Source organism: Pseudophryne corroboree, chromosome 8 (genome assembly GCF_028390025.1).
Source record: "Pseudophryne corroboree isolate aPseCor3 chromosome 8, aPseCor3.hap2, whole genome shotgun sequence".
NCBI classification, from domain to species: Eukaryota; Metazoa; Chordata; class Amphibia; order Anura; family Myobatrachidae; genus Pseudophryne; species Pseudophryne corroboree.
Window position 1 is genome coordinate 180,330,958 of NC_086451.1, and position 27,881 is coordinate 180,358,838.

Here is a 27,881-nt window from a genome sequence, read left to right on the forward strand (position 1 = left end):
ACAGTGGGTGACTAAAGCAGGGGTGACTGGTATAGTGGGTGACTGAGGCAGGGATCGCAGGTATAGTGGTTGACTGAGGCAGCGGTGACTGGGAGATAGTGGGTAACTGAGGCAGGGGTGACAGGGAAAGTGTGTGACTCAGGCAGGGGTGATACGGAGATAGTGGGCAGCATATCTCTGCCTCACTGCAGCAGCACATTCCTGCTTCAATGACAGCAGCACATCCCTGCATCGCTGACAGCAGCACATCCCTGCCTCGCTGACAGCAGCACATCCCTGCCTCGCTGACAGCAGCACATCCCTGCCTCGCTGACAGCAGCACATCCCTGCTTCGCTGACAGCAGCACATCCCTGCTTCGCTGACAGCAGCACATCCCTGCTTCGCTGACAGCAGCACATCCCTGCCTCGCTGACAGCAGCACATTTCTGCCTCGCTGACAGCAGCACATCACTGCTTCACTACCAGCAGCACATCCCTGCCTCACTGGCAGCAGCACATCCCTGCCTTACTGACAGCTGTATATAGGGCCTAATTCAGACCTGATCCCTGCTGTGCATATTCACACAACAGGAGATCAGGTCTGAAGTGCGTGTGTGCTGGTGCCGCAGTGCACCGGCACATGCCAGAGATGCGATCAGCATCTCTGCCCAGTAAGCGCCTCTGCCTGATTGACAGGCAGAGGCGGTCACTGGGCAGGAGGAGTCGGGCCAGCGGCGTTGTGCCGCCATTTTGGGGGCACAGTCCGGACAACGCAGACATGACCGGACCGTATGGGGGCGGGCCGTGACGGCTGCGTGACCCGGACAGCAACGGGCCTTATTTACTAAAATCTCAGATAAATTTTATGGCATTTATGTGCAGTCTAGTTTGCACAGTTGATAGTGTTGATCTTGCACTATCAATGTAAGCCTCACATAGGTTTGATACACATGTAAGTTTGTTTTTATTTTACTACATTGTGGTTTGTGGCTCTATACCATGTAATGCATGTCTTTTAACAGTAGTCAAGTCTTCCAATGTGCTTGTTAGTGAAACCCAATACATAGCTTTATTTTATTTTGTTTCTTCAAATATTGAATGCATATGTCTTATAACTTTTTTTTTTTTTAACTATATATATATACATTTTTATTATAAGATTTTCAATGACACAAGACCATCCAAGTTGCAGATTATGGATTGTGAAGGACAAATCAACCATATAAACAATTTAAGCAATTTAAATTGCATGCAGGTAGTAGAATATCAAACTCCTTGGATGAGAGTTGGTCGTAATAAACTAGGATAGAAAAGAATACAGTAGAAAATAAGATTTTAAACCTACCGGTAAATCTTTTTCTCGTAGTCCGTAGAGGATGCTGGGGACTCCGTAAGGACCATGGGGATAGACGGGCTCCACAGGAGACATGGGCACTTTAAGAAAGACTTTAGTTCTGGGTGTGCACTGGCTCCTCCCTCTATGCCACAGTTAGAGAAACTGTGCCCAGAGGAGACGGACAGTATGAGGAAAGGATTTTGTTAATCCAGGGCAAGATTCATACCAGCCACACCAATCACACCGTATAACTTGTGATAAACTACCCAGTTATCAGTATGAAAAAACAACATAGCATCAGTGCAGGACCGATGCAACTATAACATAACCCTTATTGAAGCAATAACTATATACAAGTATTGCAGAAGTAGTCCGCACTTGGGACGGGCGCCCAGCATCCTCTACGGACTACGAGAAAAAGATTTACCGGTAGGTTTAAAATCTTATTTTCTCTAACGTCCTAGAGGATGCTGGGGACTCCGTAAGGACCATGGGGATTATACCAATGCTCCAAAACGGGCGGGAGAGTGCGGATGACTCTGCAGCACCGATTGAGCAAACATGAGTTCCTCCTCAGCCAGGGTATCAAACTTATAGTATTTTGCAAAGGTGTTTGAACCCGACCAAGTAGCAGCTTGACACAGCTGTAGTGCCGAGACCCCTCGGGCAGCCGCCCAAGAAGAGCCCACTTTCCTCGTGGAATGGGCCTTGACCGATTTCAGTAACTGCAATCCAGCCATAGAATGCGCTTGCTGAATCGTGTTACAAATCCGGCGAGCAATAGCCTGCTTTGAAGCAGGGGCACCAATCTTGTTGGTTGCATACAGGACAAACAGCGCTTCAGTTTTCCTGACTCTAGCCGTCCTGGCCACGTAAATTTTCAAAGCCCTGACCACATCAAGTAACTCGGAATCCTCCAAGTCACGCGTAGCCACAGGCACCACAATAGGTTGGTTCATATGAAAAGATGAGACCACTTTTGGTAGGAATTGAGGACGGGTCCGCAATTCCGCTCTATCCACATGGAATACCAAATATGGGCTTTTATGTGACAAAGCCGCTAATTCCAACACTCGCCTAGCCGAAGCCAAGGCTAATAACATGACCACCTTCCACGTGAGAAATTTTAACTCCACTGTTTTAAGTGGTTCAAACCAGTGTGATTTTAGAAAACTTAACACCACGTTAAGGTCCCAAGGTGCCACCGGAGGCACAAAAGGAGGCTGAATATGCAGCACTCCTTTTACAAAAGTCTGAACTTCTGGAGGAGAAGCCAATTCTTTTTGAAAGAAAATGGATAAGGCCGAAATCTGGACCTTAATAGAGCCTAATTTTAGGCCCAAATTCACTCCAGTTTGTAGGAAGTGAAGGAAACGGCCCAGATGGAATTCTTCCGTAGGAGCATTCCTGGCCTCACACCAAGAAACATATACGGTGTAATGTTTTAACGTTACATCCTTCCTAGCCTTTATCAGCGTAGGGATGACCTCAACCGGAATGCTAGGATCCGGCATTCAACCGCCATGCCGTCAAACGCAGCCGCGGTAAGTCTTGGAACAGACAGGGCCCCTGATGCAACAGGTCCTGTCTTAGAGGGAGAGGCCACAGATCTTCAAAGTGCCAAAGTAACAAAGTGCCGCGGCGGACTTGGGTGTCCTGTGTTTTGTTTTGAGCCCGCTGTGAGCATACCTCCCAACTTTGGCCGCTTTGAAAGAGGGACACACGCGCGGCCGCGCTCCCGAAAAAGGGGCGTGGCCTATGGGTAAGGGGGCGTGGCCTCGCGGGAGGACCCGCGATCGCGAGCCACGCCCCCGATTTCGTCATTGAGGGGCCATGCCCAGCGCTCCGTGAGCTGCTGGCATGCCCTCTCTCCCTCTGTCTGCACTGAATAGACGCTGTGCGCATGCGCACAGCGTCTATTCATATCTGCTCTGCTAAGCAGAGCAGCGCGTGCAGGAGCCTCCCAACTGCCCCCCCCCCACCGCGGGACACTGCGGCCCGCGGGTGGGACAGCGGGACAGTCCCCAAAAAACTGGACTGTCCCGCGAAAATCGGGACAGTTGGGAGGTATGTGATCAGGAGAGATTGGGCAAATCCAGTGTGCTGTGGCTGTAGATGAGCTGGTGGTTTCTGTTAGAGCTTTTCTACTTCTAACTTCTGGTACATAAAAGAATACGTGTAAAAATTAAATGTACCAAGAAAAGGGTGTTGGTAGTTTAAAAACACCTAAAGAATCTGATAATACATGGATGGGAGACTGCTTGGTAGTAACAAAGTCCAATACTGCTTTGCTTCAAAGATCAAATGAGATTGGGCATATCCAGTGTGGTGTGGCTTTAGATAAGCTTTGTGGTTTCTGTTAGAGCTCTTCTACTTCTAACTACTGGTACATTAATGAATATGTATAAGGTTGTAGTTTATCCAATATGCCTTTACTACCTTACCTTCCCCCCCCCCTCCCCTCCCCTCCTTATAGCTTCCTTTGTTCTCTCCTCCTCGTGTGTGCGTTATTTGTTTTCTCATACGTCCTAGAGGATGCTGGGATCACATTAAGAACCATGGGGTATAGACGGGATCCGCAGGAGACATGGGCACTTTAAGACTTTCAAAGGGTGTGAACTGTCTCCTCCCTCTATGCCCCTCCTCCAGACTCCAGTTTTAGAATTGTGCCCAGTGAGACTGGATGCACTACAGGGGAGCTCTACTGAGTTTCTCTGAAAAGACTTATGTTAGTTTTTCTTATTTTCAGGGAGGCTGCTGGCAACAGTCTCCCTGCTTCATGGGACTTAGGGGAGAGAAGTATGACCAACTTCTAGTGAGTTCAATGGCTCTACTTCTGGCTGACAGAACACCATTAGCTCCTGAGGGTGCTGATCGCTGGGTACGCCTAGATGCCCACTCCCGTAGCCTGCCGTCACCCCCTTACAGAGCCAGAAGTCAGAAGACAGGCGAGTAGCAGAAGAACAGATGGCATTCTGAGGTACCATGCAGCGAGCGGAATGCTGTGCGCCATGCTCCCACACAAACACAGGCACTGCAGGGTGCAGGGCGTGGGGGGGGGGGCACCCTGGGCAGCATAAATTCCTCACAAAAGGCTTGCAAAAGTGGACATTAGTGCCTGGGCACTGTCCTTACCCCACCAGCGTAATTAATTATTTGTTTCTGAGCGGGACAGAAGCGTGCCATTACAGCGGCGGGGCTTCTTCCTCACCTCACCAGCACATCTATAGAGCGTTACAAGTCTATCACTATAGAGTTTATTATTTCCCAGACTGTGTACTTTTGGCGCTGGGTTGTGAGCTGAAAAATCCCATCTGTCCCTCTGACAGATTTACTGTAGGTCTGTCCCCCATAAGCCGGTGTGTCTGTGGGTACTTGGTACATGTGTGTCAACATGTCGGTGGCTGAATGTTTTTCCCAAGAGGAAACTATATTAGGAATGCAGACATATGATGGTGGCCCTGTTGGCACCACCAATAACTGACTGGGTGAAAGTTTCAGTAATATCAGAGTGAGGTTGGATAAATCTGTGTCCCAGACACAGACGTAGAGAAAAGATGTGATGTTCATGGCTATGCTTCTTTTCCCTCAGGCCCCGCAAAAATTTTATTTTGCCCAGTTACTACACACTGATACTGACTCGGATACTGATTCCTATGTCGACCATAATATTTCCTGATTAGATCCAATATTGGCAAGGAGCATTCAGTACATGATTGTGGATATTAAGGACATATTAACATCACTGAGAACCCTGCTGTTCCTGACAAAGGGGTCTATATGTATGTATATATAGATATATAATGAAAGCTGATGTAACGTTCCTCCATCTCTGTTTGAGAAAGTCTGGGCCAGCTCGACAAGATGGTTTCAAATCCCCAAAAGGTTTCCGGTTGTTTATTCATTTCCTGCCGCGGACAGAATAAAGTGGGAGTCACCCCCTGTTCTGCACGGGGCCCTGTCACAAATCCAGCGGATCGTATGCAGGAAGCTACATTATTTCTAGTTATGTAACCACGGGTACATTACTTAGACCTGCCATTACATGCGCATGGGTGAGTAGTAGTATTCAAGAATTGGTCGAATACCTTGTCATCCGATATAGATATCCTGGAGACATGGGATGCTCCTTATGTTGGATCATATCAAGGACACTGCAGCATACTTACGACTGCAAGGGATATAGGACTCTTGAGTTCACGGGCCAATTTCATGGCAGTCTCGGATAGGAGGGCATTGTGGATTCACCAATGGAATGCTGATGCTGACTCCAAGAAGAAAGGGAGTCTCTTCCCTATGAAGGTGAAGCCTTGTTTGGCGACGGCCTAGTTAATTTGATCTCGGCAGCTCCCGCAGGTAAGTCAACCTTCTTGCCCTATGTTCCCTCTCAACGGATGAAGACGCATCATTATCTAACGCAGTCATTTTGGCCCAATAGATATGCAAGAAGTTAAGATTCCCCTTTCTTTGCAGGTAGAGGAAGGAGAAGAGGGAAGAGGTCTGTAGCCTCTTCAAGATCGCAGGAGCAGAGATCGTCCTCTGCTTCTGCCAAATCCACTGCATGACGCTGGGGCTCTCTTGCAAGAGCCCACACCAGTGGGGGCACGTCTAAAACACTTCAGTCAGTTCTGGATTAATTTGGACCTGGACTCGTGGGTTTTACAAATAGTGTCCCAAGGGTAGGTAAAAGTCAGATTTCTTTGTCTCAGATCTTCCTCTAGCCTTGTTCTTCTTTCGAGAGTTCCCTTGTGCTGCCTCAGTTGGATCTCCTTCACTTGACAGGGGGGTGCCCGAGCAGCGACCCTCCCCAGCTCTAGCCCAACTCCTACTTACCTGCCAGGTAAGATACTATGATCATGAAGTTGCTTCTCCCAGGGCAAGGCTCACCCATTGCACTCTGGGTGTGCTGCCCCTGCGATTTCCCCAAATGTGGGAAACTTGACTGCATAATTTGTGTTTCCCCTGGTCGGCTCTCATATAATTCAGATCTCTTTGTCTCAGGTCTCTGTCCAGCCTAGTTTGCTGTCTGTTTCCACTTCTTTTTTCTTGAGCCCCTCCCTTCTATACCCTTGTGCACTATCCTGACTTCTCCTCCCGTCTGCTTACTTTGTGCCTTCCAATGCACAATGCAAACTACAGGTAGTGCTGCAGGGCCCACACCCTTTTACTTGCCTTACAGAGCAGCTCTGGAGCTGTTACAGTGCCCAGCTGCTGCAAGAAATTAGCTTGAATGCTTCAGGGGCTGGGGCATAGCCAACATGAGCCCCACACCGAAGGAGGGTGTAGGTGTTTAATGTGAACTAGGGGTCATCCAAGCGCCGCAAAAGGCCGCCATGCCCTGCACGCCCTTTTTCTCTTTTCATATGCAGACGAGGGTTGAAGCCAACTTTGACCCACTGCTTTGATGACATCACCATATGCAAATCCATCTGCTGCAGGCCTTCCCCCAGGAATGCTTGCACTAGTTGTTGCATTTGGTTTGTTGTTTGGGGGTGCTTCAGTATTAAGCAGCCTTCTGCCCTCCCATGTTCATCTGAAAATATGTGTTCTCCCTGCAGTTGTTGTCCCCAGATGAGAGTTCCCTTGTGCTGCCTCAGTTGAATCTCCTTTACTTGACAGAGATGTGCCTGAGCAGCTGCCCTCCCCAGCCCTATCCCAAATCATACTTATTTTGCTTAGGAGATACCATGGTCATGAAGATTGTTCTCCCAGGGTGAGGTTCATTCATTGCATTCTGGGTATGCTGACCCCTGTGATTTCCCCAAATGTGGGAAACTCGACTGCATTATTTGTGGTAGTGGGGGACTGTTTGTGTTTTCCTCTGGTCAGCTCTGGTAAAAGTCAGATTTCTTTGTCTCAGATCTTCCTCTAGCCTTGTTCTTCTTTCGAGAGTTCCCTTGTGCTGCCTCAGTTGGATCTCCTTCACTTGACAGGGGGGTGCCCGAGCAGCGACCCTCCCCAGCTCTAGCCCAACTCCTACTTACCTGCCAGGTGAGATATTATGATCATGAAGGTGCTTCTCCCAGGGCAAGGCTCACCCATTGCACTCTGGGTTTGCTGCCCCTGCGATTTCCCCAAATGTGGGAAACTTGACTGCATAATTTGTGTTTCCCCTGGTCGGCTCTCGTATAATTCAGATCTCTTTGTCTCAGGTCTCTCTCCAGCCTTGTTTGCTGTCTGTTTCCACTTCTTTTTTCTTGAGCCCCTCCCTTTTATACCCTTGTGCACTATCCTGACTTCTCCTCCTGTCTGCTCACTTTGTGCCTTTTAATGCACAATGCAAACTACAGGTAGTGCTGCAGGGCCCACACCGTTTTACTTGCCTTACAGAGCAGCTCTGGAGCTGTTACAGTGCCCAGCTGCTGCAAGAAATCAGCTTGAATGCTTCAGGGGCTGGGGCATGGCCAACATGAGCCCCACACCGAAGGAGGGTGGGGGTGTTTAATGCGAACTAAGGGTCATCCAAGCGCCGCAAAAGGCCGCCATGCCCTGCATACCCCTTTTCTCTTTTCATATGCAGACGAGGGTTGAAGCCAACTTTGACCCACTGCTTGGATGACATCACCATATGCAAATCCATCTGCTGCAGGCCTTCCCCCAGGAATGCTTGCACTAGTTGTTGCATTTGGTTTGTTGTTTGGGGGTGCTTCAGTATTAAGCAGCCTTCTGCCCTCCCATGTTCATCTGAAAATATGTGTTCTCCCTGCAGTTGTTGTCCCCAGATGAGAGTTCCCTTGTGCTGCCTCAGTTAAATCTCCTTTACTTGACAGAGATGTGCCTGAGCAGCGGCCCTCCCCAGCCCTATCCCAAATCATACTTATTTTGCATAGGAGATATCATGGTCATGAAGATTGTTCTCCCAGGGTGAGGTTCATTCATTGCATTCTGGGTATGCTGACCCCTGTGATTTCCCCAAATGTGGGAAACTCGACTGCATTATTTGTGGTAGTGGGGGACTGTGTTTGTGCTTTCCTCTTGTCAGCTCTGGTAAAAGTCAGATTTCTTTGTCTCAGACCTTCCTCTAGCCTTGTTCTTCTTTCGAGAGTTCCCTTGTGCTGCCTCAGTTGGATCTCCTTCACTTGACAGGGGGGTGCCCGAGCAGCGACCCTCCCCAGCTCTAGCCCAACTCCTACTTACCTGCCAGGTGAGATACTATGATCAGGAAGGTGCTCATCCCAGGGAAAGGCTCACCCTTTGCACTCTGGGTGTGCTGCTCCTGTGATTTCCCCAAATGTGGGACACTTGACTGCATAATTTGTGTTTCCTCTGGTCGGCTGTCGTATAATTCCGATCTCTTTGTCTCAGGTCTCTCTCCAGCCTAGTTTGCTGTCTGTTTCCACTTCTCTTTTCTTGAGCCGCTCCCTTCTATGCCCTTGCGCACTATCCTGACTTCTCCCGTCTGCTTACTTTGTGCCTTCCAACGCACAATGCGAACTACTGGTAGTGCTGCAGGTCCCACACCCTTTTACTTGCCTTACAGAGCAGCTCTGGAGCTGTTACAGTGCCCAGCTGCTGCAAGAAATAAGCTTGAATGCTTCAGGGGTGGGGCATAGCCAACATGAGCCCCACACCGAAGGAGGGTGGAGTTGATTATCATACAAGCGCCGCAAAAGGCCGCTATGCCCTGCACGCCCCTTTTCTCTTTTCATATGCAGACGAGGGTTGAAGCCAACTTTGACCCACTGCTTGGATGACATCACCATATGCAAATACATCTGCTGCAGGCCTTCCCCCAGGAATGCTAGCACTAGTTGTTGCATTTGGTTTGTTGTTTAGGGGTGCTTCAGTATTAGGCAGCTTTCTGCCCTCCCATGTTCATCTGAAAATATGTGTTCTCCCTGCTGTTGTTGTCCCCAGATGAGAGTTCCCTTGTGCTGCCTCAGTTGAATCTCCTTTACTTGACAGAGATGTGCCTGAGCAGCGGCCCTCCCCAGCCCTATCCCAAATCATACTTATTTTGCATAGGAGATACCATTGTCATGAAGATTGTTCTCCCAGGGTGAGGTTCATTCATTGCATTTTGGGTATGCTGACCCCTATGATTTCCTCAAATGTGGGATACTCGACTGCATTATTTGTGGTAGTGGGGGACTGTGTTTGTGCTTTCCTCTGGTCAGCTCTGGTAAAAGTCAGATTTATTTGTCTCAGATCTTCCTCTAGCCTTGTTCTTCTTTCGAGAGTTTACTTGTGCTGCCTCAGTTGGATCTACTTCACTTGACAGGGGGGTGCCCGAGCAGCGACCCTCCCCAGCTCTAGCCCAACTCCTACTTACCTGCCAGGTGAGATACTATGATCATGAAGGTGCTTCTCCCAGGGCAAGGCTCACCCATTGCACTCTGGGTGTGCTGCTCCTGCGATTTCCCCAAATGTGGGAAACTTGACTGCATAATTTGTGTTTCCCCTGGTCGGCTCTCGTATAATTCAGATCTCTTTGTCTCAGGTCTCTCTCCAGCCTAGTTTGCTGTCTGTTTCCACTTCTCTTTTCTTGAGCCGCTCCCTTCTATGCCCTTGCGCACTATCCTGACTTCTCCCGTCTGCTTACTTTGTGCCTTCCAACGCACAATGCGAACTACAGGTAGTGCTGCAGGGCCCACACCCTTTTACTTGCCTTACAGAGCAGCTCTGGAGCTGTTACAGTGCCCAGCTGCTGCAAGAAATCAGCTTGAATGCTTCAGGGGCTGGGGCATAGCCAACATGAGCCCCACATCGAAGGAGGGTGGGGGTGTTTAATGCGAACTAGGGGTCATCCAAGTGCCGAAAAAGGCCGCCATGCCCTGCATACCCCTTTTCTCTTTTCATATGCAGATGAGGGTTCCAGCCAACTTTGGCCCACTGCTTGGATGACATCACCGTATGCAAATCCGTCTTCAGCAGACCTACCCCCAGGAATGCTTGTACTAGTTGTTGCATTTGGTTTGTTGTTTGGCTGTGCTTCAGTATTAGGCAGCCTTCTGCCCTCCCATGTTCATCTGAAAATATGTGTTCTCCCTGCAGTTGTTGTCCCCAGATGAGAGTTACCTTGTGCTGCCTCAGTTGAATCTCCTTTACTTGACAGAGATGTGCCTGAGCAGCGGCCCTCCCCAGCCCTATCCCAAATCATACTTATTTTGCATAGGATATACCATGGTCATGAAGATTGTTCTCCCAGGGTGAGGTTCATTCATTGCATTCTGGGTATGCTGACCCCTGTGATTTCCCCAAATCTGGGAAACTCGACTGCATTATTTGTGGTAGTGGGGGACTGTGTTTGTGCTTTCCTCTGGTCAGCTCTGGTAAAATTCAGATTTCTTTGTCTCAGATCTTCCTCTAGCCTTGTTCTTCTTTCGAGAGTTCCCTTGTGCTGCCTCAGTTGGATCTCCTTCACTTGACAGGGGGGTGCCCGAGCAGCGACCCTCCACAGCTCTAGCCCAACTCCTACTTACCTGCCAGGTGAGATACTATGATCATGAAGTTGCTTCTCCCAGGGCAAGGCTCACCCATTGCACTCTGGGTGTGCTGCCCCTGCGATTTCCCCAAATGTGGGAAACTTGACTGCATAATTTGTGTTTCCTCTGGTCGGCTCTCATATAATTCAGATTTCTTTGTCTCAGGTCTCTCTCCAGCCTAGTTTGCTGTCTGTTTCCACTTCTTTTTTCTTGAGCCCCTCCCTTCTATACCCTTGTGCACTATCCTGACTTCTCCTCCCGTCTGCTTACTTTGTGCCTTCCAATGCACAATGCAAACTATAGGTAGTGCTGCAGGGCCCACACCCTTTTACTTGCCTTACAGAGCAGCTCTGGAGCTGTTACAGTGCCCAGCTGCTGCAAGAAATCAGCTTGAATGCTTCAGGGGCTGGGGCATAGCCAACATGAGCCCCACATCGAAGGAGGGTGGGGGTGTTTAATGCGAACTAGGGGTCATCCAAGCGCCGCAAAAGGCCGCCATGCCCTGCATACCCCTTTTCTCTTTTCATATGCAGATGAGGGTTCCAGCCAACTTTGGCCCACTGCTTGGATGACATCACCGTATGCAAATCCGTCTTCAGCAGACCTACCCCCAGGAATGCTTGTACTAGTTGTTGCATTTGGTTTGTTGTTTGGCTGTGCTTCAGTATTAGGCAGCCTTCTGCCCTCCCATGTTCATCTGAAAATATGTGTTCTCCCTGCAGTTGTTGTCCCCAGATGAGAGTTCCCTTGTGCTGCCTCAGTTGAATCTCCTTTACTTGACTGAGATGTGCCTGAGCAGCGGCCCTCCCCAGCCCTATCCCAAATCATGCTTATTTTGCATAGGATATACCATGGTCATGAAGATTGTTCTCCCAGTGTGAGGTTCATTCATTGCATTCTGGGTATGCTGACCCCTATGATTTCCCCAAATCTGGGAAACTCGACTGCATTATTTGTGGTAGTGGGGGACTGTGTTTGTGCTTTCCTCTGGTCAGCTCTAGTAAAATTCAGATTTCTTTGTCTCAGATCTTCCTCTAGCCTTGTTCTTCTTTCGAGAGTTCCCTTGTGCTGCCTCAGTTGGATCTCCTTCACTTGACAGGTGGGTGCCCGAGCAGCGACCCTCCACAGCTCTAGCCCAACTCCTACTTACCTGCCAGGTGAGATACTGTGATCATGAAGTTGCTTCTCCCAGGGCAAGGCTCACCCATTGCACTCTGGGTGTGCTGCCCCTGCGATTTCCCCAAATGTGGGAAACTTGACTGCATAATTTGTGTTTCCTCTGGTCGGCTCTCATATAATTCAGATCTCTTTGTCTCAGGTCTCTCTCCAGCCTAGTTTGCTGTCTGTTTCCACTTCTTTTTTCTTGAGCCCCTCCCTTCTATACCCTTGTGCACTATCCTGACTTCTCCTCCCGTCTGCTTACTTTGTGCCTTCCAATGCACAATGCAAACTACAGGTAGTGCTGCAGGGCCCACACCCTTTTACTTGCCTTACAGAGCAGCTCTGGAGCTGTTACAGTGCCCAGCTGCTGCAAGAAATTAGCTTGAATGCTTCAGGGGCTGGGGCATAGCCAACATGAGCCCCACACCGAAGGAGGGTGTAGGTGTTTAATGTGAACTAGGGGTCATCCAAGCGCCGCAAAAGGCCGCCATGCCCTGCACGCCCCTTTTCTCTTTTCATATGCAGATGAGGGTTGAAGCCAACTTTGACCCACTGCTTGGATGACATCACCATATGCAAATCCATCTGCTGCAGGCCTTCCCCCAGGAATGCTTGCACTAGTTGTTGCATTTGGTTTGTTGTTTGGGGGTGCTTCAGTATTAGGCAGCCTTCTGCCCTCCCATGTTCATCTGAAAATATGTGTTCTCCCTGCAGTTGTTGTCCCCAGTGTTGGCATAGTGCGATGGATCGATACCATAGGTGTGCAGCGGGAAGTCTTATAGATAAAGTATCACCTCAGGAGTTACCTTGTGTACAGACAGAACGAGACTTGAGATGTATATCTTCTTTATATAGTACTGAATAGCAGGATCAATATAACAACAGGTTTCAGTATCAGCTTCTCTTAAACATGTCAGTAACATCAGCTCATCTCCTTTCCTTAGAGACTTTTCTAGAACACACATGTGAGGAGATAAAACAAACAAGTACAAACATATGCAACAGACAAACACTACACCTCTGTAAGTATACAGCGCCATCTGCTGCCCCTGTACGGTAACTACATGCATGTAAACAAACCCATAGTCTGTTGTACATATTTCAACACCCCTTCTCAACAGACTGGGTTTCTTCAGTTAGACCCATCTTTGACGTAAGTCTCCAATGTCTCTCTCTGGTAAGAGGCTTAGTCATGATATCAGCTGTCATATCTTCTGTTGGGCAATAGTTCAGCTCTATAAGACCTTGTTCCTGTAGATCCCTCAGGAAGTGATGCTTGACATCAATGTGCTTGGTTCTTGGGTTCACTCTTTCTGTTTGCGCTAATGCAAGGCATCCTTGATTATCCTCATATATCTTGATAGGTTCTTCTTGAGGCATTCCTAGGTCTGATAGTAGTTGCATTAACCATACCACTTCTTGACTGGCGTGAGCTGCTGCGATATATTCAGCTTCTGTAGAAGATAGTGCTACGGTAGACTGCTTCTTGCTTGTCCAGCTGATTAATCCTTCTCCAATAGAGAATAGATATCCACTTGTGGATTTTCTGTCACTTGTGTCTCCAGCCCAATCTGCGTCAACATATCCTGTTAACTTGTGACTTGTGTTTGCTGAGAGCTTAAGCTTCTTGTTAATCGTTCCCTTTAAGTAACGAATTACCCTCTTAACTGCATTCCAATCCATCTTTGTTGGTTTAGAGACTTTTCTGCTTAAAATTCCCGACTGCTGTGGAGATATCTGGTCTGGTGACGGTTGCAATGTATAGCAATTTTCCTATGGCTTTTCTGTATAGATGGTTATTCTGTAACAGGTTGCTCTGATCATTTGGTTCCTTTTCATAACTTGTCTCCATAGGAGTGCTTGCTGTCTTTGCATCTTGTATACCAAATTCCTCAATGGTTTCCTGAATTTTGTATTTCTGACTTAGTGTGAATGTTCCATCATCTTCTCTTGAGATTTGCATTCCCAAGTAATGCGTTATGTGGCCGAGGTCTTTTGTTTCAAACTGACGGTTTAGTTCTTGTAACAATTCAACTTCGTCCCCTTCTTGTTCAAAACAAACTAGCAAATCATCCACGTAAATCAATACATAGAACCATCTTTCCTCTATCAACTTTGTATAGAGACATGGGTCTGCTTTGCTTCTGATGAATCCCTTTTCTGTCAGAACTCCATTTATCTTTGTATTCCATGCTCTTGCTGCTTGTTTAAGACCATATATACTCTTGTTAAGTTTACATACATGATCTGGGTTCTGAGAATTCACGAAGCCTGGTGGTTGTTCCATGTATATATCTTCCTTTAGTTCACCATGTAGGAAAGCCATCTTTACATCGAAGTGTTTCACTTGCATACCCTTTATGGCTGCTGTTAGGAGTAAGGTTCTAATGGTTGTGTGCTTCACAACTGGAGCAAACGTTTCATCATAATCTTCTCCAAATTTCTGTGAATATCCTTTAGCAACGAGTCTTGCCTTGTATCTTTCTATTTTTCCTTCAGAATCATACTTGACCTTAAAAGTCCATTTACATCCTATGGCCTTTTTGTCTATTGGTAGTCTGGTCAATGTCCATGTCTGATTGTCGTCCATTGATTCCATTTCTTCTTTTGCGGCTCCTAGCCATTTCTGTGCTTCTCTTTCAGAAAAGTTAGCAATTTCTTCCCATGATGCAGGTTCTTGTATGTTAATGGCTTTTGCTTTGTAAGATAAACGTGTAGGTGCTTTTCCCTTATTTTCTCTTGAAGAGCGTCTCACCCCCTCGGATGCACTCTCATGAGTGTCGCTGGTATTTGTCTTGTGTTGTACTTCAACTTCTTGAGTGATCTCTACTTCATCTGTTTCTTTGGATTCAGTGCTTTCTTCTTCAGTAGAGTCTACTGGAATTATGACATCATCTCGTGTTTCTTCTATGAATGTCATACTGTTGCTTATAACTACTTTTCCAGTTCTTGGATTTAAGATTCTGTAGCTATTTGAATGTTCACTATAGCCGACTAGAACTCCCTCTTCTGCTCGGATCTGCAACTTGCTTCGTTTTTCAGCAGGAATGTAGGCGAAGGCTCTGCATCCAAAAACTCTAATGTGCTTTAAGCTGGGTTTCTTACCGTGCCACAGCTCATATGGTGTCTTCCTTACTGCTTTGGAAAGTAGTCTGTTTTGAAGATAGGTGGCTGTTGCTGCTGCTTCACCCCAATATTTATCAGGTAGTCCTGAATCTGTAAGCATGCACCTTATCATTTCTGTTAGTGATCTGTTTTTCCTCTCAGATACACCGTTTTGCTCTGGTGTATATGGTACTGTCTTCTGATGCTCAATACCGAGTCCTCTCAAGTACCGTTCTATTTTCTGTCCTGTGAACTCGCCTCCATTGTCGCTGCGAAGAGTTAGCATATTCCTCTTGAACCTGTTTCTGGTCATGGTCACGTAGTCTTGCAGCTTTTCTAAGACTTCATCTTTACTTTTTATTAAATAAGTGACTGTGAACCTGGAGTAGTCGTCAATGAATGTCAGCATATACCTTTTGTCTCCTACGGTTCGCGTTTTCATAGGTCCGCATACATCACTATGTACCAGGTCTAGTGGTCTGGAAGCTCTGTTTTCACTTTTCTTAGGAATTGTCGTCCTTGTTGCTTTTGCTTTTATGCAGCATTGGCACTTCATCATTTCTGAACAGTCTGACACTTTGAGATCCCTGGCTAGGTCTCTCTTCTGCATTTCCTTTATGCAATCTGGGTGTCTGTGTCCTAATCTTCTATGCCACTTGTGAATACAGTCAGCGTGTTTCTGTGTACTCAGCTTTGCCTGCTGTGCTGCGATATCCAGACAGTATAAATGTTCTTTTATTCTGGCTGTAGCTAGTGTTTCTCTTCCATTTTGGATAAAACACTTATTATTCTGAAACTTTACAGTAAGTCCTTTTTCTACTAGATTCTTTACTGATAGCAGTGCTCCCTCAAGCTTGGGAACATATAGCACATCTGTTACGGGTATTTCTGCATAGCTGCCATTACCCTTGGAGCATAGGAATTGACCATTCCCTTTCCCTTCTGCAATGATATTTGTTCCGTCTGCTAGGTAGATTGTTTCTTTATGGTTCAAATCAAGTTCAGTAAAGAAGTCCTTGTTATTTGTCATATGACTAGTCGCTCCTGAGTCTACAAACCACTTTTCTGACAATTGGGTTACTGTCGCTTTAAATGTTCCATTCCAAGTGTGTGCTCCTGTATCTGTAAGTGTGGCTTTGGCTCTTTGTTTGTGTAATCTTTCTGGTGGTTTGTGCTGCTCTGTCTTCCATATGGTGCAATCTTTTTTCAGGTGACCCACTTTCTTGCATCTGAAACAAGCTCTTGTTTCCCTGGTGTGTGGCTTAGTGTCCGCCATTTTAAGTGCTTTCTCTGTGTCACTTTCAGTATTGCACTCTGTAAGCTCCTTTCTGCGTTGATACTCCTCTATGAGCCTGTTCTTCACAAAGTCTGGTGTGATTTCTGCTTCAGGTCTCATTTCTAGTGCGTTTATTAGTGCACTGTATGTATCTGGTAAACTGCAAAGGAGGATGGCTACTCTGTGGTTGCTTTTGATTTCTTCTCCCATTGACCTGAGCTGTATGGTTATCTCTAGTAGTGCACTGATGTGTTCTTGCATTCTCTTGCCTTTATTAAATCTCATTTGATATAATTTTCTTAATAGGAATAGTTTGCTGTTCAAACTTGATCCTTCATGCACTCTCTGTAATGCAGTCCACATGCCTTTAGCTGTACTCTCTTGTCTTATGTGTATAAGCTGTTCATCTTCCACTAGTAAACTTATAGTGGCTCTTGCCTGTCTGTCCTTCTTAATCCACTGCTGATCCTCTCCTTCAGGTCTGTCTGCATTTATAACATCCCATAAATCATCTCTGGTTAATAGCATTTCTACTTTAAACTTCCATGTTTGATAGTTCTCATTAGAAAGCTTGCTAGCAGCTAGTCTGAGATCTGTGTAATTTGCCATAACCCTTCCTTGTATAGATCTCTCTATTCTTCTGTGGTATTAAACTTGTTTTACTCACAGTTTTCTTTCCAAGGTTCTCCTGGGTTGTTTCTTGTGTGAGTTACACAGTCTGCTGTCTGCGCCTGCTGGGACTTGCAGTGCGACTCATGATCTGGATGCTGCTTAGGATGCACTCCTGAAAACTTTATCTTGTATAGACTCCAGTCTGGGCCCATAACCTGTTGGCATAGTGCGATGGATCGATACCATAGGTGTGCAGCGGGAAGTCTTATAGATAAAGTATCACCTCAGGAGTTACCTTGTGTACAGACAGAACGAGACTTGAGATGTATATCTTCTTTATATAGTACTGAATAGCAGGATCAATATAACAACAGGTTTCAGTATCAGCTTCTCTTAAACATGTCAGTAACATCAGCTCATCTCCTTTCCTTAGAGACTTTTCTAGAACACACATGTGAGGAGATAAAACAAACAAGTACAAACATATGCAACAGACAAACACTACACCTCTGTAAGTATACAGCGCCATCTGCTTCCCCTGTACGGTAACTACATGCATGTAAACAAACCCATAGTCTGTTGTACATATTTCAACACCCAGATGAGAGTTCCCTTGTGCTGCCTCAGTTGAATCTCCTTTACTTGACAGAGATGTGCCTGAGCAGCGGCCCTCCCCAGCCCTATCCCAAATCATACTTATTTGCATAGGAGATACCATGGTCATGAAGATTGTTCTCCCAGGGTGAGGTTCATTCATTGCATTCTGGGTATGCTGACCCCTGTGATTTCCCCAAATGTGGGAAACTCGACTGCATTATTTGTGGTAGTGGGGGACTGTGTTTGTGTTTTCCTCTGGTCAGCTCTGGTAAAAGTCAGATTTCTCTGTCTCAGATCTTCCTCTAGCCTTGTTCTTCTTTCGAGAGTTCCCTTGTGCTGCCTCAGTTGGATCTCCTTCACTTGACAGGGGGGTGCCCGAGCAGCGACCCTCCGCAGCTCTAGCCCAACTCCTACTTACCTGCCAGGTGAGAAACTATGATCATGAAGGTGCTTCTCCCAGGGCAAGGCTCGCCCATTGCACTCTGGGTGTGCTGCCCCTGCGATTTCCCCAAATGTGGGAAACTTGACTGCATAATTTGTGTTTCCCCTGGTCGGCTCTCATATAATTCAGATCTCTTTGTCTCAGGTCTCTCTCCAGCCTAGTTTGCTGTCTGTTTCCACTTCTTTTTTCTTGAACCCCTCCCTTCTATACCCTTGTGCGCTATCCTGACTTCTCCTCCTGTCTGCTTACGTTGTGCCTTCCAATGCACAATGCAAACTACAGGTAGTGCTGCAGGGCCCACACCGTTTTACTTGCCTTACAGAGCAGCTCTGGAGCTGTTACAGTGCCCAGCTGCTGCAAGAAATCAGCTTGAATGCTTCAGGGGCTGGGGCATGGCCAACATGAGCCCCACACCGAAGGAGGGTGGGGGTGTTTAATGCGAACTAGGGGTCATCCAAGCGCCGCAAAAGGCCGCCATGCCCTGCACGCCCCTTTTCTCTTTTCATATGCAGATGAGGGCTGAAGCCAACTTTGACCCACTGCTTGGATGACATCACCATATGCAAATCCATCTGCTGCAGGCCTTCCCCCAGGAATGCTTGCACTAGTTGTTGCATTTGGTTTGTTGTTTGGGGGTGCTTCAGTATTAGGCAGCCTTCTGCCCTCCCATGTTCATCTGAAAATATGTGTTCTCCCTGCAGTTGTTGTCCCCAGATGAGAGTTCCCTTGTGCTGCCTCAGTTGAATCTCCTTTACTTGACAGAGATGTGCCTCAGCAGCGGCCCTCCCCAGCTCTATCCCAAATCATACTTATTTTGCATAGGAGATACCATGGTCATGAAGATTGTTCTCCCAGGGTGAGGTTCATTCATTGCATTCTGGGTATGCTGACCCTTGTGATTTCCCCAAATATGGGAAACTCGATTGCATTATTTGTGGTAGTGGGGGACTGTGTTTGTGCTTTCCTCTGGTAAAAGTCAGATTTCTTTGTCTCAGATCTTCCTCTAGCCTTGTTCTTCTTTCGAGAGTTCCCTTGTGCTGCCTCAGTTGGATCTCCTTCACTTGACAGGGGGTGCCCGAGCAGCAACCCTCCACAGCTCTAGCCCAACTCCTACTTACCTGCCAGGTGAGATACTATGATCATGAAGGTGCTTCTCCCAGGGCAAGGCTCACCCATTGCACTCTGGGTGTGCTGCCCCTGCGATTTCCTTAAATGTGGGACACTTGACTGCATAATTTGTGTTTCCCCTGGTCGGCTCTCGTATAATTCAGATCTCTTTGTCTCAGGTCTCTCTCCAGCCTAGTTTGCTGTCTGTTTCCACTTCTTTTTTCTTGAGCCCCTCCCTTCTATACCCTTGTGCACTATCCTGACTTCTCCTCCCGTCTGCTTACTTTGTGCCTTCCAACGCACAATGCAAACTACAGGTAGTGCTGCAGGGCCCACACCCTTTTAGTTGCCTTACAGAGCAGCTCTGGAGCTGTTACAGTGCCCAGCTGCTGCAAGAAATCAGCTTGAATGCTTCAGGGGCTGGGGCATAGCCAACATGAGCCCCACACCGAAGGAGGCTGGGGGTGTTTAATGCGAACTAGGGGTCATCCAAGCGCCGCAAAAGGCCGCCATGCCCTACATACCCCTTTTCTCTTTTCATATGCAGATGAGGGTTCCAGCCAACTTTGGCCCACTGCTTGGATGACATCACCGTATGCAAATCCGTCTTCAGCAGACCTACCCCCAGGAATGCTTGTACTAGTTGTTGCATTTGGTTTGTTGTTTGGCTGTGCTTCAGTATTAGGCAGCCTTCTGCCCTCCCATGTTCATCTGAAAATATGTGTTCTCCCTGCAGTTGTTGTCCCCAGATGAGAGTTCCCTTGTGCTGCCTCAGTTGAATCTCCTTTACTTGACATAGATGTGCCTGAGCAGCGGCCCTCCCCAGCTCTATCCCAAATCATACTTATTTTGCATAGGAGATACCATGGTCATGAAGATTGTTCTCCCAGGGTGAGGTTCATTCATTGCATTCTGGGTATGCTGACCCTTGTGATTTCCCCAAATGTGGGAAACTCAACTGCATTATTTGTGGTAGTGGGGGACTGTGTTTGTGTTTTCCTCTGGTCAGCTCTGGTAAAAGTCAGATTTCTTTGTCTCAGATCTTCCTCTAGCCTTGTTCTTCTTTCGAGAGTTCCCTTGTGCTGCCTCAGTTGGATCTCCTTCACTTGACAGGGGGGTGCCCGAGCAGCGACCCTCCCCAGCTCTAGCCCAACTCCTACTTACCTGCCAGGTGAGATACTTTGATCATGAAGGTGCTTCTCCCAGGGCAAGGCTCACCCATTGCACACTGGGTGTGCTGCCCCTGCGATTTCCCCAAATGTGGGAAACTTGACTGCATAATTTGTGTTTCCCCTGGTCGGCTCTCGTATAATTCAGATCGCTTTGTCTCAGGTCTCTCTCCAGCCTAGTTTGCTGTCTGTTTCCACTTCTCTTTTCTTGAGCCGCTCCCTTCTATGCCCTTGTGCACTATCCTGACTTCTCCCGTCTGCTTACTTTGTGCCTTCCAACGCACAATGCAAACTATAGGTAGTGCTGCAGGGCCCACACCCTTTTACTTGCTTTACAGAGCAGCTCTGGAGCTGTTACAGTGCCCAGCTGCTGCAAGAAATCAGCTTGAATGCTTCAGGGGCTGGGGCATAGCCAACATGAGCCCCACACCGAAGGAGGGTGGAGGTGTTTAATGCGAACTAGGGGTCATCCAAGCGCCGCAAAAGGCCGCTATGCCCTGCTCACCCCTTTTTTCTTTTCATATGCAGACGAGGGTTGAAGCCAACTTTGACCCACTGCTTGGATGACATCACCATATGCAAATCCATCTGCTGCAGGCCTTCCCCCAGGAATGCTTGCACTAGTTGTTGCATTTGGTTTGTTGTTTGGGGGTGCTTCAGTATTAGGCAGCCTTCTGCCCTCCCATGTTCATCTGAAAATATGTGTTCTCCCTGCAGTTGTTGTCCCCAGATGAGAGTTCCCTTGTGCTGCCTCAGTTGAATCTCCTTTACTTGACAGAGATGTGCCTGAGCAGCGGCCCTCCCCAGCCCTATCCCAAATCATACTTATTTTGCATAGGAGATACCATGGTCATGAAGATTGTTCTCCCAGGGTGAGGTTCATTCATTGCATTCTGGGTATGCTGACCCCTGTGATTTCCCCAAATGTGGGAAACTCGACTGCATTATTTGTGGTAGTGGGGGACTGTGTTTGTGCTTTCCTCTGGTCAGCTCTGGTAAAAGTCAGATTTCTTTGTCTCAGATCTTCCTCTAGCCTTGTTCTTCTTTCGAGAGTTCCCTTGTGCTGCCTCAGTTGGATCTCCTTCACTTGACAGGGGGTGCCCGAGCAGCAACCCTCCACAGCTCTAGCCCAACTCCTACTTACCTGCCAGGTGAGATACTATGATCATGAAGGTGCTTCTCCCAGGGCAAGGCTCACCCATTGCACTCTGGGTGTGCTGCCCCTGCGATTTCCCTAAATGTGGGACACTTGACTGCATAATTTGTGTTTCCCCTGGTCGGCTCTCATATAATTCAGATCTCTTTGTCTCAGGTCTCTCTCCAGCCTAGTTTGCTGTCTGTTTCCACTTCTTTTTTTCTTGAGCCCCTCCCTTCTATACCCTTGTGCACTATCCTGACTTCTCCTCCCGTCTGCTTACTTTGTGCCTTCCAACGCACAATGCAAACTACAGGTAGTGCTGCAGGGCCCACACCCTTTTACTTGCCTTACAGAGCAGCTCTGGAGCTGTTACAGTGCCCAGCTGCTGCAAGAAGTCAGCTTGAATGCTTCATGGGCTGGGGCATAGCCAACATGAGCCCCACACCGAAGGAGGGTGGGGGTGTTTAATGCAAACTAGGGGTCATCCAAGCGCCGCAAAAGGCCGCCATGCCCTGCATACCCCTTTTCTCTTTTCATATGCAGATGAGGGTTCCAGCCAACTTTGGCCCACTGCTTGGATGACATCACCGTATGCAAATCCGTCTTCAGCAGACCTACCCCCAGGAATGCTTGTACTAGTTGTTGCATTTGGTTTGTTGTTTGGCTGTGCTTCAGTATTAGGCAGCCTTCTGCCCTCCCATGTTCATCTGAAAATATGTGTTATCCCTGCAGTTGTTGTCCCCAGATGAGAGTTCCCTTGTGCTGCCTCAGTTGAATCTCCTTTACTTGACTGAGATGTGCCTGAGCAGTGGCCCTCCCCAGCTCTATCCCAAATCATACTTATTTTGCATAGGATATACCATGGTCATGAAGATTGTTCTCCCAGGGTGAGGTTCATTTATTGCATTCTGGGTATGCTGACCCCTGTGATTTCCCCAAATCTGGGAAACTCGACTGCATTATTTGTGGTAGTGGGGGACTGTGTTTGTGCTTTCCTCTGGTCAGCTCTGGTAAAATTCAGATTTCTTTGTCTCAGATCTTCCTCTAGCCTTGTTCTTCTTTCGAGAGTTCCCTTGTGCTGCCTCAGTTGGATCTCCTTCACTTGACAGGGGGGTGCCCGAGCAGCGACCCTCCACAGCTCTAGCCCAACTCCTACTTACCTGCCAGGTGAGATACTATGATCATGAAGTTGCTTCTCCCAGGGCAAGGCTCACCCATTGCACTCTGGGTGTGCTGCCCCTGCGATTTCCCCAAATGTGGGAAACTTAACTGCATAATTTGTGTTTCCTCTGGTTGGCTCTCATATAATTCAGATCTCTTTGTCTCAGGTCTCTCTCCAGCCTAGTTTGCTGTCTGTTTCCACTTCTTTTTTCTTGAGCCCCTCCCTTCTATACCCTTGTGCACTATCCTGACTTCTCCTCCCGTCTGCTTACTTTGTGCCTTCCAATGCACAATGCAAACTACAGGTAGTGCTGCAGGGCCCACACCCTTTTACTTGCCTTACAGAGCAGCTTTGGAGCTGTTACAGTGCCCAGCTGCTGCAAGAAATTAGCTTGAATGCTTCAGGGGCTGGGGCATAGCCAACATGAGCCCCACACCGAAGGAGGGTGTAGGTGTTTAATGTGAACTAGGGGTCATCCAAGCGCCACAAAAGGCCGCCATGCCCTGCACGCCCCTTTTCTCTTTTCATATGCAGATGAGGGTTGAAGCCAACTTTGACCCACTGCTTGGATGACATCACCATATGCAAATCCATCTGCTGCAGGCCTTCCCCCAGGAATGCTTGCACTAGTTGTTGCATTTGGTTTGTTGTTTGGGGGTGCTTCAGTATTAGGCAGCCTTCTGCCCTCCCATGTTCATCTGAAAATATGTGTTCTCCCTGCAGTTGTTGTCCCCAGATGAGAGTTCCCTTGTGCTGCCTCAGTTGAATCTCCTTTACTTGACAGAGATGTGCCTGAGCAGCGGCCCTCCCCAGCTCTATCCCAAATCATACTTATTTTGCATAGGAGATACCATGGTCATGAAGATTGTTCTCCCAGGGTGAGGTTCATTCATTGCATTCTGGGTATGCTGACCCTTGTGATTTCCCCAAATGTGGGAAACTCGACTGCATTATTTGTGGTAGTGGGGGACTGTGTTTGTGTTTTCCTCTGGTCAGCTCTGGTAAAAGTCAGATTTCTTTGTCTCAGATCTTCCTCTAGCCTTGTTCTTCTTTCGAGAGTTCCCTTGTGCTGCCTCAGTTGGATCTCCTTCACTTGACAGGGGGGTGCCCGAGCAGCGACCCTCCACAGCTCTAGCCCAACTCCTACTTACCTGCCAGGTGAGATACTTTGATCATGAAGGTGCTTCTCCCAGGGCAAGGCTCACCCATTGCACACTGGGTGTGCTGCCCCTGCGATTTCCCCAAATGTGGGAAACTTGACTGCATAATTTGTGTTTCCCCTGGTCGGCTCTCGTATAATTCAGATCGCTTTGTCTCAGGTCTCTCTCCAGCCTAGTTTGCTGTCTGTTTCCACTTCTCTTTTCTTGAGCCGCTCCCTTCTATGCCCTTGTGCACTATCCTGACTTCTCCCGTCTGCTTACTTTGTGCCTTCCAACGCACAATGCAAACTATAGGTAGTGCTGCAGGGCCCACACCCTTTTACTTGCTTTACAGAGCAGCTCTGGAGCTGTTACAGTGCCCAGCTGCTGCAAGAAATCAGCTTGAATGCTTCAGGGGCTGGGGCATAGCCAACATGAGCCCCACACCGAAGGAGGGTGGAGGTGTTTAATGCGAACTAGGGGTCATCCAAGCGCCGCAAAAGGCCGCCATGCCCTGCACACCCCTTTTTTCTTTTCATATGCAGACGAGGGTTGAAGCCAACTTTGACCCACTGCTTGGATGACATCACCGTATGCAAATCCGTCTTCAGCAGACCTACCCCCAGGAATGCTTGTACTAGTTGTTGCATTTGGTTTGTTGTTTGGCTGTGCTTCAGTATTAGGCAGCCTTCTGCCCTCCCATGTTCATCTGAAAATATGTGTTATCCCTGCAGTTGTTGTCCCCAGATGAGAGTTCCCTTGTGCTGCCTCAGTTGAATCTCCTTTACTTGACTGAGATGTGCCTGAGCAGTGGCCCTCCCCAGCTCTATCCCAAATCATACTTATTTTGCATAGGATATACCATGGTCATGAAGATTGTTCTCCCAGGGTGAGGTTCATTTATTGCATTCTGGGTATGCTGACCCCTGTGATTTCCCCAAATCTGGGAAACTCGACTGCATTATTTGTGGTAGTGGGGGACTGTGTTTGTGCTTTCCTCTGGTCAGCTCTGGTAAAATTCAGATTTCTTTGTCTCAGATCTTCCTCTAGCCTTGTTCTTCTTTCGAGAGTTCCCTTGTGCTGCCTCAGTTGGATCTCCTTCACTTGACAGGGGGGTGCCCGAGCAGCGACCCTCCACAGCTCTAGCCCAACTCCTACTTACCTGCCAGGTGAGATACTATGATCATGAAGTTGCTTCTCCCAGGGCAAGGCTCACCCATTGCACTCTGGGTGTGCTGCCCCTGCGATTTCCCCAAATGTGGGAAACTTAACTGCATAATTTGTGTTTCCTCTGGTTGGCTCTCATATAATTCAGATCTCTTTGTCTCAGGTCTCTCTCCAGCCTAGTTTGCTGTCTGTTTCCACTTCTTTTTTCTTGAGCCCCTCCCTTCTATACCCTTGTGCACTATCCTGTCTTCTCCTTCCGTCTGCTTACTTTGTGCCTTCCAATGCACAATGCAAACTACAGGTAGTGCTGCAGGGCCCACACCCTTTTACTTGCCTTACAGAGCAGCTTTGGAGCTGTTACAGTGCCCAGCTGCTGCAAGAAATTAGCTTGAATGCTTCAGGGGCTGGGGCATAGCCAACATGAGCCCCACACCGAAGGAGGGTGTAGGTGTTTAATGTGAACTAGGGGTCATCCAAGCGCCACAAAAGGCCGCCATGCCCTGCACGCCCCTTTTCTCTTTTCATATGCAGATGAGGGTTGAAGCCAACTTTGACCCACTGCTTGGATGACATCACCATATGCAAATCCATCTGCTGCAGGCCTTCCCCCAGGAATGCTTGCACTAGTTGTTGCATTTGGTTTGTTGTTTGGGGGTGCTTCAGTATTAGGCAGCCTTCTGCCCTCCCATGTTCATCTGAAAATATGTGTTCTCCCTGCAGTTGTTGTCCCCAGATGAGAGTTCCCTTGTGCTGCCTCAGTTGAATCTCCTTTACTTGACAGAGATGTGCCTGAGCAGCGGCCCTCCCCAGCTCTATCCCAAATCATACTTATTTTGCATAGGAGATACCATGGTCATGAAGATTGTTCTCCCAGGGTGAGGTTCATTCATTGCATTCTGGGTATGCTGACCCTTGTGATTTCCCCAAATGTGGGAAACTCGACTGCATTATTTGTGGTAGTGGGGGACTGTGTTTGTGTTTTCCTCTGGTCAGCTCTGGTAAAAGTCAGATTTCTTTGTCTCAGATCTTCCTCTAGCCTTGTTCTTCTTTCGAGAGTTCCCTTGTGCTGCCTCAGTTGGATCTCCTTCACTTGACAGGGGGGTGCCCGAGCAGCGACCCTCCACAGCTCTAGCCCAACTCCTACTTACCTGCCAGGTGAGATACTTTGATCATGAAGGTGCTTCTCCCAGGGCAAGGCTCACCCATTGCACACTGGGTGTGCTGCCCCTGCGATTTCCCCAAATGTGGGAAACTTGACTGCATAATTTGTGTTTCCCCTGGTCGGCTCTCGTATAATTCAGATCGCTTTGTCTCAGGTCTCTCTCCAGCCTAGTTTGCTGTCTGTTTCCACTTCTCTTTTCTTGAGCCGCTCCCTTCTATGCCCTTGTGCACTATCCTGACTTCTCCCGTCTGCTTACTTTGTGCCTTCCAACGCACAATGCAAACTATAGGTAGTGCTGCAGGGCCCACACCCTTTTACTTGCTTTACAGAGCAGCTCTGGAGCTGTTACAGTGCCCAGCTGCTGCAAGAAATCAGCTTGAATGCTTCAGGGGCTGGGGCATAGCCAACATGAGCCCCACACCGAAGGAGGGTGGAGGTGTTTAATGCGAACTAGGGGTCATCCAAGCGCCGCAAAAGGCCGCCATGCCCTGCACACCCCTTTTTTCTTTTCATATGCAGACGAGGGTTGAAGCCAACTTTGACCCACTGCTTGGATGACATCACCATATGCAAATCCATCTGCTGCAGGCCTTCCCCCAGGAATGCTTGCACTAGTTGTTGCATTTGGTTTGTTGTTTGGGGGTGCTTCAGTATTAGGCAGCCTTCTGCCCTCCCATGTTCATCTGAAAATATGTGTTCTCCCTGCAGTTGTTGTCCCCAGATGAGAGTTCCCTTGTGCTGCCTCAGTTGAATCTCCTTTACTTGACTGAGATGTGCCAGAGCAGCGGCCCTCCCCAGCCCTATCCCAAATCATACTTATTTTGCATAGGATATACCATGGTCATGAAGATTGTTCTCCCAGGGTGAGGTTCATTCATTGCATTCTGGGTATGCTGATCCCTGTGATTTCCCCAAATCTGGGAAACTCGACTGCATTATTTGTGGTAGTGGGGGACTGTGTTTGTGCTTTCCTCTGGTCAGCTCTGGTAAAATTCAGATTTCTTTGTCTCAGATCTTCCTCTAGCCTTGTTCTTCTTTCGAGAGTTCCCTTGTGCTGCCTCAGTTGGATCTCCTTCACTTGACAGGGGGGTGCCCGAGCAGCGACCCTCCACAGCTCTAGCCCAACTCCTACTTACCTGCCAGGTGAGATACTATGATCATGAAGTTGCTTCTCCCAGGGCAAGGCTCACCCATTGCACTCTGGGTGTGCTGCCCCTGCGATTTCCCCAAATGTGGGAAACTTGACTGCATAATTTGTGTTTCCTCTGGTCGGCTCTCATATAATTGAGATCTCTTTGTCTCAGGTCTCTCTCCAGCCTAGTTTGCTGTCTGTTTCCACTTTTTTTTTCTTGAGCCCCTCCCTTCTATACCCTTGTGCACTATCCTGAGTTCTCCTCCCGTCTGCTTACTTTGTGCCTTCCAATGCACAATGCAAACTACAGGTAGTGCTGCAGGGCCCACACCCTTTTACTTGCCTTACAGAGCAGCTTTGGAGCTGTTACAGTGCCCAGCTGCTGCAAGAAATTAGCTTGAATGCTTCAGGGGCTGGGGCATAGCCAACATGAGCCCCACACCGAAGGAGGGTGTAGGTGTTTAATGTGAACTAGGGGTCATCCAAGCGCCGCAAAAGCCCGCCATGCCCTGCACGCCCCTTTTCTCTTTTCATATGCAGATGAGGGTTGAAGCCAACTTTGACCCACTGCTTGGATGACATCACCATATGCAAATCCATCTGCTGCAGGCCTTCGCCCAGGAATGCTTGCACTAGTTGTTGCATTTGGTTTGTTGTTTGGGGGTGCTTCAGTATTAGGCAGCCTTCTGCCCTCCCATGTTCTTCTGAAAATATGTGTTCTCCCTGCAGTTGTTGTCCCCAGATGAGAGTTCCCTTGTGCTGCCTCAGTTG

The 27,881-nt window shown here is 48.1% G+C and overlaps 25 non-coding genes and 4 pseudogenes across 25 annotated transcripts; all 29 read left to right on the plus strand.

Annotated features, from left to right (window-relative positions):
• Positions 1-6,141: 6,141 nt before the first annotated feature.
• LOC134952843 (U1 spliceosomal RNA) lies at positions 6,142-6,283 on the plus strand (annotated as a pseudogene).
• Positions 6,284-6,978: 695 nt separating this feature from the next.
• LOC134951710 (U1 spliceosomal RNA) lies at positions 6,979-7,140 on the plus strand. Its single transcript, XR_010184399.1, has one exon. It is a non-coding gene; the product is annotated as a U1 spliceosomal RNA (small nuclear RNA).
• Positions 7,141-7,292: 152 nt separating this feature from the next.
• Positions 7,293-7,455, plus strand: LOC134952363 (U1 spliceosomal RNA). The gene has a single exon (XR_010184905.1). It is a non-coding gene; the product is annotated as a U1 spliceosomal RNA (small nuclear RNA).
• A 674-nt stretch (positions 7,456-8,129) lies between these two features.
• LOC134950393 (U1 spliceosomal RNA) lies at positions 8,130-8,293 on the plus strand. The gene has a single exon (XR_010183319.1). It is a non-coding gene; the product is annotated as a U1 spliceosomal RNA (small nuclear RNA).
• A 152-nt stretch (positions 8,294-8,445) lies between these two features.
• LOC134953395 (U1 spliceosomal RNA) lies at positions 8,446-8,608 on the plus strand. The gene has a single exon (XR_010185558.1). It is a non-coding gene; the product is annotated as a U1 spliceosomal RNA (small nuclear RNA).
• Positions 8,609-9,264: 656 nt separating this feature from the next.
• On the plus strand, positions 9,265-9,428 carry LOC134951051 (U1 spliceosomal RNA). The gene has a single exon (XR_010183862.1). It is a non-coding gene; the product is annotated as a U1 spliceosomal RNA (small nuclear RNA).
• Positions 9,429-9,580: 152 nt separating this feature from the next.
• On the plus strand, positions 9,581-9,743 carry LOC134952086 (U1 spliceosomal RNA). The gene has a single exon (XR_010184698.1). It is a non-coding gene; the product is annotated as a U1 spliceosomal RNA (small nuclear RNA).
• A 671-nt stretch (positions 9,744-10,414) lies between these two features.
• On the plus strand, positions 10,415-10,578 carry LOC134950936 (U1 spliceosomal RNA). The gene has a single exon (XR_010183766.1). It is a non-coding gene; the product is annotated as a U1 spliceosomal RNA (small nuclear RNA).
• Positions 10,579-10,730: 152 nt separating this feature from the next.
• On the plus strand, positions 10,731-10,893 carry LOC134952167 (U1 spliceosomal RNA). Its single transcript, XR_010184748.1, has one exon. It is a non-coding gene; the product is annotated as a U1 spliceosomal RNA (small nuclear RNA).
• A 674-nt stretch (positions 10,894-11,567) lies between these two features.
• On the plus strand, positions 11,568-11,731 carry LOC134951838 (U1 spliceosomal RNA). Its single transcript, XR_010184504.1, has one exon. It is a non-coding gene; the product is annotated as a U1 spliceosomal RNA (small nuclear RNA).
• A 152-nt stretch (positions 11,732-11,883) lies between these two features.
• Positions 11,884-12,046, plus strand: LOC134952397 (U1 spliceosomal RNA). The gene has a single exon (XR_010184929.1). It is a non-coding gene; the product is annotated as a U1 spliceosomal RNA (small nuclear RNA).
• Positions 12,047-17,587: 5,541 nt separating this feature from the next.
• LOC134950968 (U1 spliceosomal RNA) lies at positions 17,588-17,750 on the plus strand. The gene has a single exon (XR_010183793.1). It is a non-coding gene; the product is annotated as a U1 spliceosomal RNA (small nuclear RNA).
• A 152-nt stretch (positions 17,751-17,902) lies between these two features.
• Positions 17,903-18,044, plus strand: LOC134952165 (U1 spliceosomal RNA; annotated as a pseudogene).
• Positions 18,045-18,739: 695 nt separating this feature from the next.
• On the plus strand, positions 18,740-18,903 carry LOC134950597 (U1 spliceosomal RNA). The gene has a single exon (XR_010183490.1). It is a non-coding gene; the product is annotated as a U1 spliceosomal RNA (small nuclear RNA).
• A 141-nt stretch (positions 18,904-19,044) lies between these two features.
• LOC134952649 (U1 spliceosomal RNA) lies at positions 19,045-19,207 on the plus strand. The gene has a single exon (XR_010185127.1). It is a non-coding gene; the product is annotated as a U1 spliceosomal RNA (small nuclear RNA).
• Positions 19,208-19,881: 674 nt separating this feature from the next.
• LOC134950601 (U1 spliceosomal RNA) lies at positions 19,882-20,045 on the plus strand. The gene has a single exon (XR_010183492.1). It is a non-coding gene; the product is annotated as a U1 spliceosomal RNA (small nuclear RNA).
• Positions 20,046-20,197: 152 nt separating this feature from the next.
• Positions 20,198-20,360, plus strand: LOC134952614 (U1 spliceosomal RNA). The gene has a single exon (XR_010185101.1). It is a non-coding gene; the product is annotated as a U1 spliceosomal RNA (small nuclear RNA).
• Positions 20,361-21,031: 671 nt separating this feature from the next.
• On the plus strand, positions 21,032-21,195 carry LOC134950379 (U1 spliceosomal RNA). The gene has a single exon (XR_010183308.1). It is a non-coding gene; the product is annotated as a U1 spliceosomal RNA (small nuclear RNA).
• Positions 21,196-21,346: 151 nt separating this feature from the next.
• LOC134952611 (U1 spliceosomal RNA) lies at positions 21,347-21,488 on the plus strand (annotated as a pseudogene).
• Positions 21,489-22,184: 696 nt separating this feature from the next.
• Positions 22,185-22,348, plus strand: LOC134951544 (U1 spliceosomal RNA). Its single transcript, XR_010184265.1, has one exon. It is a non-coding gene; the product is annotated as a U1 spliceosomal RNA (small nuclear RNA).
• Positions 22,349-22,500: 152 nt separating this feature from the next.
• LOC134952744 (U1 spliceosomal RNA) lies at positions 22,501-22,663 on the plus strand. The gene has a single exon (XR_010185179.1). It is a non-coding gene; the product is annotated as a U1 spliceosomal RNA (small nuclear RNA).
• Positions 22,664-23,337: 674 nt separating this feature from the next.
• Positions 23,338-23,501, plus strand: LOC134950768 (U1 spliceosomal RNA). Its single transcript, XR_010183629.1, has one exon. It is a non-coding gene; the product is annotated as a U1 spliceosomal RNA (small nuclear RNA).
• Positions 23,502-23,653: 152 nt separating this feature from the next.
• Positions 23,654-23,816, plus strand: LOC134952616 (U1 spliceosomal RNA). The gene has a single exon (XR_010185102.1). It is a non-coding gene; the product is annotated as a U1 spliceosomal RNA (small nuclear RNA).
• Positions 23,817-24,487: 671 nt separating this feature from the next.
• Positions 24,488-24,651, plus strand: LOC134951545 (U1 spliceosomal RNA). The gene has a single exon (XR_010184266.1). It is a non-coding gene; the product is annotated as a U1 spliceosomal RNA (small nuclear RNA).
• A 152-nt stretch (positions 24,652-24,803) lies between these two features.
• On the plus strand, positions 24,804-24,966 carry LOC134952745 (U1 spliceosomal RNA). The gene has a single exon (XR_010185180.1). It is a non-coding gene; the product is annotated as a U1 spliceosomal RNA (small nuclear RNA).
• A 674-nt stretch (positions 24,967-25,640) lies between these two features.
• On the plus strand, positions 25,641-25,804 carry LOC134950769 (U1 spliceosomal RNA). Its single transcript, XR_010183630.1, has one exon. It is a non-coding gene; the product is annotated as a U1 spliceosomal RNA (small nuclear RNA).
• A 152-nt stretch (positions 25,805-25,956) lies between these two features.
• LOC134952618 (U1 spliceosomal RNA) lies at positions 25,957-26,119 on the plus strand. The gene has a single exon (XR_010185103.1). It is a non-coding gene; the product is annotated as a U1 spliceosomal RNA (small nuclear RNA).
• A 671-nt stretch (positions 26,120-26,790) lies between these two features.
• On the plus strand, positions 26,791-26,954 carry LOC134951074 (U1 spliceosomal RNA). Its single transcript, XR_010183881.1, has one exon. It is a non-coding gene; the product is annotated as a U1 spliceosomal RNA (small nuclear RNA).
• A 152-nt stretch (positions 26,955-27,106) lies between these two features.
• On the plus strand, positions 27,107-27,260 carry LOC134952403 (U1 spliceosomal RNA; annotated as a pseudogene).
• Positions 27,261-27,881: the final 621 nt, after the last annotated feature.